Consider the following 12778-nt stretch of genomic DNA (forward strand, 5'->3'; position numbering starts at 1 on the left):
TGAAACAAAAAGAGAGAGATTAGAAACAATCCCAGGCCAACGGCGTAGGGGCCGCCACTGGAATAAGGGTCAACGTGAAGAGTTATTATAAATTCTATACATATTAATCAAACTTTTCAGACAATGTTACCCTTGATTTTTATTTCATCTCTCAATAAATACATTAGTATTTTAAGAAAAATAGCAATGGATATGGGAAGTACATTCTTTTATAAGAATGTCCTCTTATTATTGTTTACTACTAAGTATATGAAAAAAGCATTAAAATCGAGAAAAACACACCTAACTAAAATTCCAATTAAAGGGTCCATAATTCTTTCTTTTTTCCTCTTGGAGACCATACAAAGATTAGGTTGGATTTAAAATGATATTTTATTTTATTTTATCACTAGCTCTTTGCTAGCTTGAGGATTTTTCTAATATTAAGGCATGATTGATGGGAAACAAATATGATGTGCTCTAATTGCATTTTTTATTTTTAAGTTAATGCTTATAGGTGTCTATTCTAGAGTTTTGATCTTTTAGATAATGGCAAATTTTTAACATTTTGGTTTTGTTTTTTGTGTACAATTTGCTAAAACAATTCTTCTCTACTCACAAATTTATTAATTTATTTCGTTATATAATTTGAAAAAAATAAATACAAATTCTATCAACATCAAATGAATATTACAACTCAAACATTTAATACGAGAAGGAAATAAACTTGGATGGTCCAAAGCGGTAGGCAAAAATCTGAAAAAGAATCAAGCATTCACCATCCTAAAAACACTTGTGAAAACAAGTTGCATGTATAAGCAATACTAAAAAAAGTGTTAGAAGAACAAACAAAAACATATGAAAAGGAATATTTGTTAAACAACGAAAAACAAACAATATATATATATATATAAAACTTAAGACAATACGAACCTAAATCAACTCGTGAAATTATTTATTATTTTGAAATAAGTTCAAAAGAGAAACAAATTAAAAAGCTGGCGAAGAGGCGCCCACTTTCCAATAGATTATTGGTGGCCGGTGGAGTTTTAGCGACAATAAACATCGTCATCTGTCTAGCATAACTTGTGAAAAGAACAAAGATACTTACAAGATAGATCTACAAATTGAAAAGACAGAAGACACATAAAGTGAAAAAAAAGATTGGAAAAAGAATAAAAAAAAGGATAAAAAGAGAATAAACAAACACCTTATATTTTTATTTGTTAACTTAATCATTTAAATGTGTCCAAAAGCCTTGCCACTTACGAACTATATATACAGCAATTGTAAAGGAATCCAATTTTATCACGATTAAATTAAATTTGAAGAAATCCAAGCAAACCTTGGAATTTTGACGTATGCATAAACTTGAAGACATTAAAAACTCACGTGTCATGTTAGCCAAATTTACAAAATGGGTTGACTTTTATTAAACTTAACTCTGTATTTGGAATTAAACGACGTTTTTTCTTTCCTTTTCAAATTTGAATATTTTTACTTTTCCGAAACGTTTTAACTAAATCTACATGAAAAACGTTTCTGTTTTCTTAAATCCATTCGGTGATCCGTGATAAAGTTTGTTTTTCTTTTCTTTTCTTTTTTTCCATGTTTTCTTTAAATATTTATTGAAAAGTTAAAGATATTCTTCTTTAATCCGATAAAAGCATTAAAATAAAAAATACAATTATAATTGTTATAATATTTAAAATAAATAGTGATACGTCAACTTGAAATACATGTGATCTGCTATGTGGGTCACTACTACAACATCAATAAAAATATAATAATTTAACCTTTTATGAAAAAGTTAATGATCAAATTTAAGACCAAATGGCCAAAATATGTAAATATTGAGCACACTTTATATTTTTTGTACTGAGTTATTTAATTATCATTTTTCAAGGAATTAGACTATGACTAAAAACAACAATAAGCATAACTATATAAAAAAATGAATATTTGATGTATTGATAGTATATTTTTTTATTCTACAAACAATTTTAAAATTGTCATGTGTTCTTTTTAATATTTTATTATATTCTTACAGACACTTGATCCTATTTATGAAATATAAAAATTCTATTGAGAGTGTACTAAATACTTTCAAAATAAAAGAAACTAACATTTTACTTAGTTTAGTTAGTTCATATGGTAATAAAAATACGAAAACTTATTTAAAAATTTGAATAGTTGTTGATTTCCATACGTTAGTAAAAACTAAAATGAAAAACAGATATAAAGAAAATGTGTTAATAAAAAATGTCTAAAATTTTATGTTGAATATAATATTTACATCCTTTATTTTCATTAATATTAAAATTAATTATTTTCCAATTAAATTTGTGTTTTATTAATTCATAATATCAAGTCAACAAAATTTTAATAAATATTTTACATCTTAATCTAATTTAGTCCCATTCTCATACACTTGACCATTATATTGTTTATTTTTCTATTTGTAAATCAGTGTTTGTCCAATAAACATTTATGGATATTCAAATAAATTAATTTTTCTCGATATATATATACACATGAACAATAATAGTTGTTATTCAACACTGAGAAAAGGGAAAGAAGGGAAAAAAAGGGAAAGCAGGTACTCAACATATATGAGAGTAAATCATAACGTACAAGCAAGACCAAAGTTTTAAAGCGATCACATGCCATTGGGAGTCAAGAACTTCAACTTGGTGCTGGATTTTTATTTTTATTTTTTATAGTTATAGGCATTGTCATGATGATGGGTTTTCGAAAGTTGGATTGAAATGTCAAATAAAACAAATTTAATGATAAACAAATCAAATAAAATAATGATTTTGGGAGGTTAAGATTGAGTGCAGAGATAAAATATGTGGTTAAGTCTTTGTATTTTTAAAAAAATTTGAAATTTACTTTTTATACTATGAATTCGGTCTCTTTATTTTTAAATTTTTAAAATTCAGATCTGTTAAATTTGTTAATGTGAAATTATGAAAAAATATTTACTTGCTAGCCATGTAATAAAAAATAATATTAACAGTTGGACTTGAATTTTGAAATTTAAAAGTTTGAGGGATTAAATTCTTAAAAACAGAAATATAAAGACTAAATTTTAAATTTATAAAAAGTACAAGGATATATGCCAAAATTTAACCGATACACACATCAAACAAGCAATGCGTTAAAAGCAGGGACGAAGTACAACAGCAACAACAACGATATCTTCCTGTCTCGGAAGTCTGAACGCCAATGCTTTAAATTTTGTAATAAATAAAAGGCTATTTGCGTTCTTAGTTTACAAAATTATATTTGAAAATTTACCAGAATTTACGTTGACATTTCAATATAAAGAATGGGATAATTCTAAAATTACATACTAATGTTTTAGACATTTGTTTTTGGTACCGAAGGGTAACAACATTCCTAATAGCGTCTCATTCTTAGACCGTATTGACAACACTGCCACTTGGGCACACCATCTACATTGAGAAAGTTGTGGGAGGAAAACTTCGGTACACTATGCTCTTACAGAAAGTTTACAGGGATGAAATCAAAAAATTACTTTAATGGAATAGAAATGAATTATAAATTTTTAGAGGGTTAAAGTATAAATTTATCATTATATTAATATATAATTTAAAAAATTGAAAAGACTTCAAAATAATTCTACCTCTTTTGGGAGCCAAAGCCATTGCATGCCTTTGTCTATGCCCCTCTCTAGAGCACAAGTGCTTTCTCCCCCTCTTTTCTCCTATTTTTTACTTTTTTGTAATTTCTCTTATTTTCACTACCCATTATTTATCTCACATTCATCATCACTTCCATCTCTTTATAAATAAGTGATGGAACACTTTATCTGAGAGGTTTTTCGATTTTGATAAATTTAAAGATTTTCAATTGTTTTCCGCAATTTTCTCTCTACAATTTACTACGACCATCATAATTTTGATATTTTTTCTATAATTTTACTATGAGACTACGTTTTAATAGATTATAATTTCTCTTCTTTGACCAAAGAATTCTCTAAAAATATACCATGTGAAAATTTTGATTTAATGTAATTATTAGAATTAAATAAAAGTCAAGGTTTGATTTTAGTTTTGCGGCATACACACCATTTTTCATGTTGATGTTAAAATCTAAGCTGGTAAATGAATATTTTACTCAATAATATGCACATGTATCCCATATTAAAAGATTTGACTTGACTCCAACCGTCGTAAAAACACACACATTCACGTTGTTTGAAATTTATTCCCATTATACATGTGTGTAACCTTTCCGAAAAGAATGTTTTCATTTGAATCTAATTGGGTTCAAGTAAGCTTGTTTACCTCAAATTCAGTAAGTAATATTCAAATTCGATTTGAAATATGTTAATTCAAATCTAAAAAAATTAAATTAAATAAGAAATGCTCAAACTCGACTCATTCAAGATGACATTACTTTGACAATTATTGAACCGAATTTAGAAATTTTCATGAAATTGCCTCCCTTATATATACAAGAAATCAAAGAAACTTGTAAAATAGTTAGAACTGGTTCCTATGAAGGAATAATATAGTCAAGCACTATGGAATAATTAAAGTTTTGTGGTAAAAGTATCACGGATGCCCTTATATTAGGAATTAGATTGTATTTTACCCCTTCTACTCAAAAAAATGGACAAATTAGTCATTGCATATTAGCTAAAAGAGCAAACCAGTTATTCTTATAAAAATTCCATCCACTATAACTATTAAAATTTAGTCTTTGTACGTCTAACTCTCTGGTTATTTCGTTTACCACACTAGTTTTTAATAGTTGAAATGGATGAATTCTTTAACAAAAAGAACCAATTTGCTCTTTAGACAATTATATGAGGACTAATTTACTATTTTTTAGTAAATGAGACAAAATACAATCTAATTCTTAATACAGGAACCTCCATGATACTTTTATCAAGTTTTGTATGCAAAAAGGGAAGGGTAAATTGGAAAGGGGGGAATTAGAGAATAAGAGATCATATAACAAATGCCAAATCCTAGTTCCCAAAAAGATAGAGAACTGAGGCACAAAGGGGGTTGTTATTTTGGAATGTATCTCTTAAATTGGTGCACATGAAAACAAAGGCTTGTCTATTTCTAGGGTACCCTCCCAACTTTGGCTTGTGGTCAGGTGGGGATATTTATGTTCTTCTTCACTCAACATTTGGGGTACCCACTCAAGCCCTCCGCTAATCCACACCTAATACTCCCACAACATGTTGGGGCCATATGCCCCCCCTTCCCATAAATTTTAAACATAATTCAATCCTTACACTGTTTATTTATTTTTCTGACAGTAGGGGTGTCTTGACTTGAAAACACAATGAACCGCAAAATGTTTTTTTTTTTTTTAATTTTCATTTTTATTATTAGATTAGACACAAACTAACCTCTCAAACCTTTTTAAAAACTTTCTTTTTCCTTTTATTGATCCAATGAGTTTACAAGATTTGGGGTGATCCATGTAGTAGAGATGATGTTTTGTATATACATCAAGTCCTTTCTTTTCGTTAGAAACAGTTGGTAAAGACATATCCTATTGTCTAAAAAAGTGCACAGATTGGATGGGACTGTCATGAAGTTGAAAACTCAAAAATAGTAATACAAAATATTCATTGCACTTAAAATAGAAAATATCCTGAAATTTCACATCTCAGTTTGCTTAATTAATTGCAAATTATAGCTCTCTAGCATCACAAAACGTAATTTAAATTTATTTTCTAATTCTGATTTTTCTTTGAACATAATTGCATATATGAAATTGAATAGGAAATTTTAGGTTGTATTTTTCGTTCTACTTTTTTAATTAAAATCTAATTGTTAACCACAGATAAAATTTATTGGTGTTACATTTTAGAAAATATATCTTAACCTACATATAATAACTTCTGTATATCAAGGACACTAAAGGACAAAGTTGCTAGAATATATATGCAGCGGGTAACAAGTCAATGGAGTTTACAAAAATGACCCATATTCCAATTCAAAAAAGAAAGCTGCAAATGGGATAGTACCTTTGCTTTAAAATTTGCCTCCTTTAAAGATCCGGGTGATTGCCAAGTTGTTGCATTTAGTACCTAAAAATAATAAGAAATAAAAGATTAGTTGCAGCTAAAAAGAAATTGCAGAGGACATAACATAACATAACAGTACATCAAAATTACTTTTAATTAAAGAAATCAAATAAATCAATCCCTGGTACTGAATATAGTTATGAAAATCATGCACTGACACGAAGCTTGGAATGATTAGACAGAGTTTATGGAAACAGATAATTGAAGGCCAATCATAATTTTGGACTCATATGACCAGAAAAATATATATTGTCAATAATTGGAATTGATTCATCATTACTTTTTTTTAATTTATCTCATCTTTGTGGAAAATAAATAATATCCATTATTTATAAATATTGATAACTTAGACTCACAGATAGAAAGAATTTGGAATTGAGGTTAGATTTAGTGAAGTGTTAAAAAGAGGGAAATAAGGGATTTGGTACCAAATCCCTCTCCAGCTACCATATCAAATCTTCTCAATATCATTAACCCTATCCCCACTCCACTATTTAAAAAGAACAATCTTTATAGCCATCTTAGGACTATGGCCATATGTGATTCCATTTATGGCATAATGTGTGTCAAAAAATATTAATAATGTGTAAACCTTTGACCTTGTATATCATAATGAAAGTCTTGAAGAATCCATAGCCACTCAATGGCAAATCCAATGTGAAAGGGAAACTGGGTCTAAGTTTTCATTAACCTAATACCTTTTTTAATTATATATTAATTATCAAGGGTTGAAAATGGGTATAATTAGATGGTCAAGCAATGATATCAATAAAATCATCTATTGACTACAACAACAAAATTTGCATGCTTAAGCGCATGCTAACTATGTAGCCAATATAATACAAGTTTCAACTTTGTGATAAGCATCTATCTTAGCTTTTCTCTTATACTGGCTCCTTATTGGTCTAGAATCTTTAATTATAATATATATTAAGTTAAATTTTGGAATTTTATCTTTGTACTCTTTTTTTCCAAGATTTTTAACTTATCTATCTTTTCGATTTTAAAATTCAAGTTTATTTGTTAACAAATTCTTTTTTGGTAAATTTGTCGACATGACATTTTGAAATAAAATAAAATTTACTTTGCAAGAATGTAACTAAAGAAAACACCTTTGTATTGAATTTGAATTTAATAAAATAATTTTAACAAGTTAACAGTTAGATTTGAATTTTGAAATTTAAAATTAAATTTTAAATTTGTGAAGAGTACAGGACTGTGGCATATTTTAACCTATATATTAAAATTTTGAAAGAAAATTTTAAACTCAAGTAAAAATAATCCATCTATTTGAATTGGTTTAATACATGATTTGGTACTTGAGTTTGATAGTTATTTTCCAACATGGTATCTATGTTATTTTTATTCAATTTGAATCTATATTTAACAAAAGTTATATATTTTGATGCTCAATTGTTAACTTTTAGTGTTTAATTAGAGTTTTTGGTTGATTTGATGAAGGTTAACTATTAATATTTTTAAGTTAGAAATTTCATGATTTTATTAATAGAATAAATTTATTGTTAATCGTGGATTTGTTTAATTTGTTAAATATAGCATGATGCTTGTTTTTTTTTCTAGATTTTAGGTTTGATTTAATGAAGGTTAATTGCTGATTTTATTTATTAACTATGATTTTTATCAATTTAATCTTAAATTCTAAATTAAACACTAAAAACCAACATTATTACATTCAAATATCAAAACATATAAATTTTTTTCAAATACAAAATATCACATTAAAAAAACACAAATAATACATATATATACTTTTTTCACAATTTGGATATGTGTATTGTGTAAGGTAATATTCTCAAATCAAGTGAGGGCATAATTTATTAATTTTATACTTTTACCCTTTCGCTGTTTAATGAAGGGTAATGTTGGAATTTGATTATTCTATTTATATAATATAAAAATTATTTTTTCGATAAAAAATAAAAGTATTTCCATCTAATTTAAGAATAATTTTATTTAGAGTGAAATTAAAAAAGAAGAAGAAGTATAAGGAGTATTCGTCCACGCAAACAACGGTGTGACGGGTCGTTGGCAGCTCTGTCCTGTCATTTTAGTTTTCCTTTTTAAATACTTAAGCTTTTTGGTTTTACGGATAAAAAAATATTATATAAAAATCAAAAGATCTGCCACGTTTCTACTAATCATTTAACTGCATCCCCATTTTGTCCTCGTATAAGAACCCGCTATTGAGAACAAAAAAGGTTCGTCGCTAAAAGTTTTAATTAAATAAAAGAGACTCAAATTGAAAAATATGACTAAAGAAAACACTTTTTAGTGTTTGATACTACTGAAGAAAAATGTTTTTATGAATTGAAATATAATAAAATATTAAAACCAAAATTTTATATTCATAGAGTAAGTTGATATATCAGTGGTGCAACTGTTTTAGATAAGATTGTAAAAAAGATGTTCCTATGAAAATCTTTAGTTTTCATGAAGATGTCCAATTTTGGCAAAACTACACCATGTTGAGTTCTTTTTCCTTTTTTCTTCTTACACTTGCCCAAGAAAGAAAGAATTACTATAAGCAGTTAATAACATCACATAATAATTAATTATCTCAAACCCTAAAATTATTATAGAGGTTTTTGTACTAGAAATTATATTGTATCTTATTTTTTACTTAAAAATGAAAAAATTAATTATTTTACAACAGATTAAAGATTAAACTGATTCATTTTATTAAAATTCCACCCACTTCTACCTATATCATGGAGGTCACGTCGATATATAAAGATTGATTTTACCAATAAAAATTAATTTTTTTAATAGAATGATTGGTTTATTCTTTAATCTAATGTATCAAAATTAATTTATCTCTTTCTTAATTAAAAAGTTATAATAAATTAGTTGAATTAAACCCTAATCCTTTGAACACTTAAAATTAATAATTTGATACATATTCTTCCAAAAGAGGTAAAAAAGAGAGAAGAATAATGATGACAGAGTCATGCCTTATGAGGCCTAATAGGATTGATTGAGGCACAAAGCTGACAAATAGCCACAAAAATACAGAGGGGGAAATCACAAGAATCTATAAATAAATAAGAGTTTTTATAAAATAAATAATTTTTTTAGAAAAAAAGGAAAAAGTAAGTGAAGTTTTATTTGGGAGTACAAAGATAACAACCTCTGGCAGTGATACAAGAAAGAATCCACAGACCAAATCCGTACTTTTGGTTTTCAGCCCTCGTGAATCGAGGGCCACTGTTTTCACTTTTTCAGTTAATAAATATATAATCCTTCTTTTTGCTTTAAAAATAATATTATTATTTATAACGTTTTAATATATTAAATACAATAGTTTTATTTATATATTAAATGAAATATATCCAAGTATAAGGTAAAAATATTATAGAGACCCTACTCAGATTGTATTTTATCTCTCCTACTTAAAAATAAAAAATAATCTCTTTATGTTACATAAAAAGTAAATTAATATTTCTATTAAAAATTCATTAATTTTTATATTAAAAACTAGTCATTATATATCAACATAAAATACAAGTGGCACGCCACGTTTCACTATCTAATTATTTAATCACCACGTTAGTTTTTACAATACGATGGATGAATATTTTAATGTAAATGGTCAATTTTCTATTTAATTTAATGTATAAAGATTAATTTATCCACTTTTAAAATAAAAAAAAGGATAAAATACAATCTAACTTTTAATATAAAGACTTCCATTAGACTTTTACCTAGAGTATATAAATAATGTTAAATATATATATTAAAAAAAGAAAGGGAAGAAGTAAGAAAAAAACACAAAGTAAAACATTTCATGCCATGTGTTTTGTCCCTTTAAAACCATCCTTGTCTACTTATGTCTCTCTCCAACGGCCATGTTTTTGTCCGCTTGTATTTTTTCATAAAAGGAGTCTTTTTCCCTAGAATCCTTCTTCAAACAAACACCCATCATTTCTTTCCATTTTATTTCCACTTATAATTATCACTAATTCAATGCATGATATTACAATCGTCAACATCGAGTTCAATTGCAACCAACAAATTTAGAAATGGATGATTAATTAATAAAACCAACATGACATGAATGAATATAGCAGATAATTTAGTAGGCGTCGGCACATACAGAATTGTGAGAAATTTAGATATTGCGAAAGCAGTTCCAAGTTTGTCTTTGTTTAACTATCAACTGATGTTTTTGCATAATGTCTTTTCCTAAGAAAAAAAATCAATTGCACAAACTTACTTGTTTATTAGCAACATTGCAGCACCTCAAATCTTGTATTCCTTTTTTTTTTTTTTAATATATATATAAAATTAAAAATGACTGGATTTTTCCTTCAAGTTCAAATCTTAAATTTAAACTCTTTTGTCACAAAATTGGTAGTTTTGTTTACACAAATCTTATGTTGGTTTCAGGCTTTATAAAATTCAATGGCTAAATGACAGTATAAATAAATAAAATTTTGTTTACATTTGAATATATTTTTAAAAAATACTGATGGTATAAAAAGCAAGAGATTACACAATATATTATTATGGTTTTCATCCTAAATTTTAAATAAATATTGTTATACTTACATCTCCTGTGTTTATATTGTAGGCAATAACTTAAATTAAGAATTATCCTATAGAAAGATATTGTCATTCCTAATTCATACATTATATTTATCTATTGTCTTAACATAACAACCTACGTCTAAGAGAGCATGACATTTATAAGTCAATTGAGTTTTAGGGAGCATAATACTAATATCAAGATAACATGTGGCATTTGCGAGAAAATGAATATAAATTCTCTCTTGAGATCTCCATCTACACTCACACTCTCATCAAAATCTGAGAAAAAAAAGGGGGGGGAGGTAATGTCCATGTAAAGCGGGCAATAAATTCAGGGTTTTGGGGGAAGGGTTATTTTTCTCTTAAAAGGTAATATAGCCTTCAAGACAAAACAAAGCAATAGGGGGAATAGAAAAGGACAGTTGCTTCCTAATCCTATCCTTCCCCAATATATTGATGCCTCTGAGTCTCCCCTCCCATTTATGTTTAAGCAACATTGTCCCATTGCACTTGCACAACATGTCGTATCCTGTTCCAAAATTTACATATCAATTCGTAACATACCATACCCTTCTTTAAGTTTTATTTTTCCCTTTTTCTTTTTTTACTTTCTTGTCCTTCTTTCATCATTTCACTCTTTACCCTACCTTCACCTCCTTTATACATTCATGTTCCCCTCATGTATGTCAATTTGTATTTGGTTCAAGATGATGCGTCACAATCTGTAATAAGTGCTATTCCCCCTTCTCCTAGACAATATTACTTCATGAATTTTAACAATACATTCAAAAATTTACTTTTGAAAATAACATTTGTTTTTTTTTCCCGGGTGTTGGAATCAGTGAAATGCATGTGCGTAGATGTTTGTTTATGGTTATGAACTAACAACCCTAAAATTGATAACATGTCTGCATACATGGCATAGACAAGGCATAATCTGTTCTATGTCTAGTCTATTTCTGGGTATCATGCAAAATCTATTTCATATGCTCATGTTACTTTGAATCTGGTATACAAGTTGACAGAATAAAAAGACATTTAATGGGGATAAAAATAGATATATTTACTGCATTGCCATGTAAATTTTGTTAAATGATTAGAGTTAGTTGACGTAGGTGGATTCTTTCAAATTTTTTTTTAAAGTGTCGTTTATCGAGTAGTTGATCGAACTCCCAACAATGTTCGGGGATTTTATCTCCCATCTCTATCAAAAGCCTTAAAAGGTTCACTGAAAGAGAGCGTCTCGAGGCATTGAGCTATACGAGGGCACATGGCCACCTTCTATAAGGACAAGAGCATCTTCACTCATGGCGGGGTCTGAACCCTCGACTCATATATAGCATTAAGGAGGAAGTAGGGTACCACTTGCTCTAGCTCAAATATATGGCTTATATCCCTTAGATTAGTAGTTTGAATCTCCCGCACGCAAGTATTTTACATAATTAATGCTATGCACTATTCTAACCATTATCTCATAAGCCTCGTAGGTCATATCTCCATTGACCAAAACATTTTACTTTCGTGAACCTTTCAAGGCTCTTGACAAAAGCAAAAGACAAGATCCTGAAATGGGGATAACACCAACCGCAAATTGAAGGTTTGATCAGTTGTCTAGTTAACGATACTTCGAAAACTTCTTCTAAATGAATTGTCCACCCCACACCAAATCTGATCTAATGACGTGGAACTACAAATTATACCTAAAAAGTAACACAATACTTATTCATAATTAATACAGAAGATAAATGGGCGCAAATAATTCATAAACGAGCAAATATCGAATTATGATATGAAATATCAACTTTTAGGGGTTTCCTCCATTTGGTTACACATCAGCTGCTCTGACAAAGAAGAATCAACAATTTTTAAGCATGAAATTGAGTATTCTATAGCTTAAATTAATTTAATTAATTAGAAGAGACAGAAGCAAAATACGAATAGACACGAAAGAGAAAAAAAAAAAAAACAGTGAGGAGTTATGATAAAAGAAAAGGAAAGATAGCCAATTCACCAAAAAGAAAGAAAGACAGCAGTGTAATAGCAAAGAGAGCCCATTTTCATTGTTTATCAGAATAATAGCAATGGAAGATGACTTATGAAAAGATATGAAGAGAGCAGCCAGGGCCTAGCTAGCATTTCACTCGGCAAAAACCGTGGCCCGAGCTCGAA

This window comes from Gossypium raimondii, chromosome 5, assembly GCF_025698545.1.
Source record: "Gossypium raimondii isolate GPD5lz chromosome 5, ASM2569854v1, whole genome shotgun sequence".
In the NCBI taxonomy this organism is placed as follows: Eukaryota; Viridiplantae; Streptophyta; class Magnoliopsida; order Malvales; family Malvaceae; genus Gossypium; species Gossypium raimondii.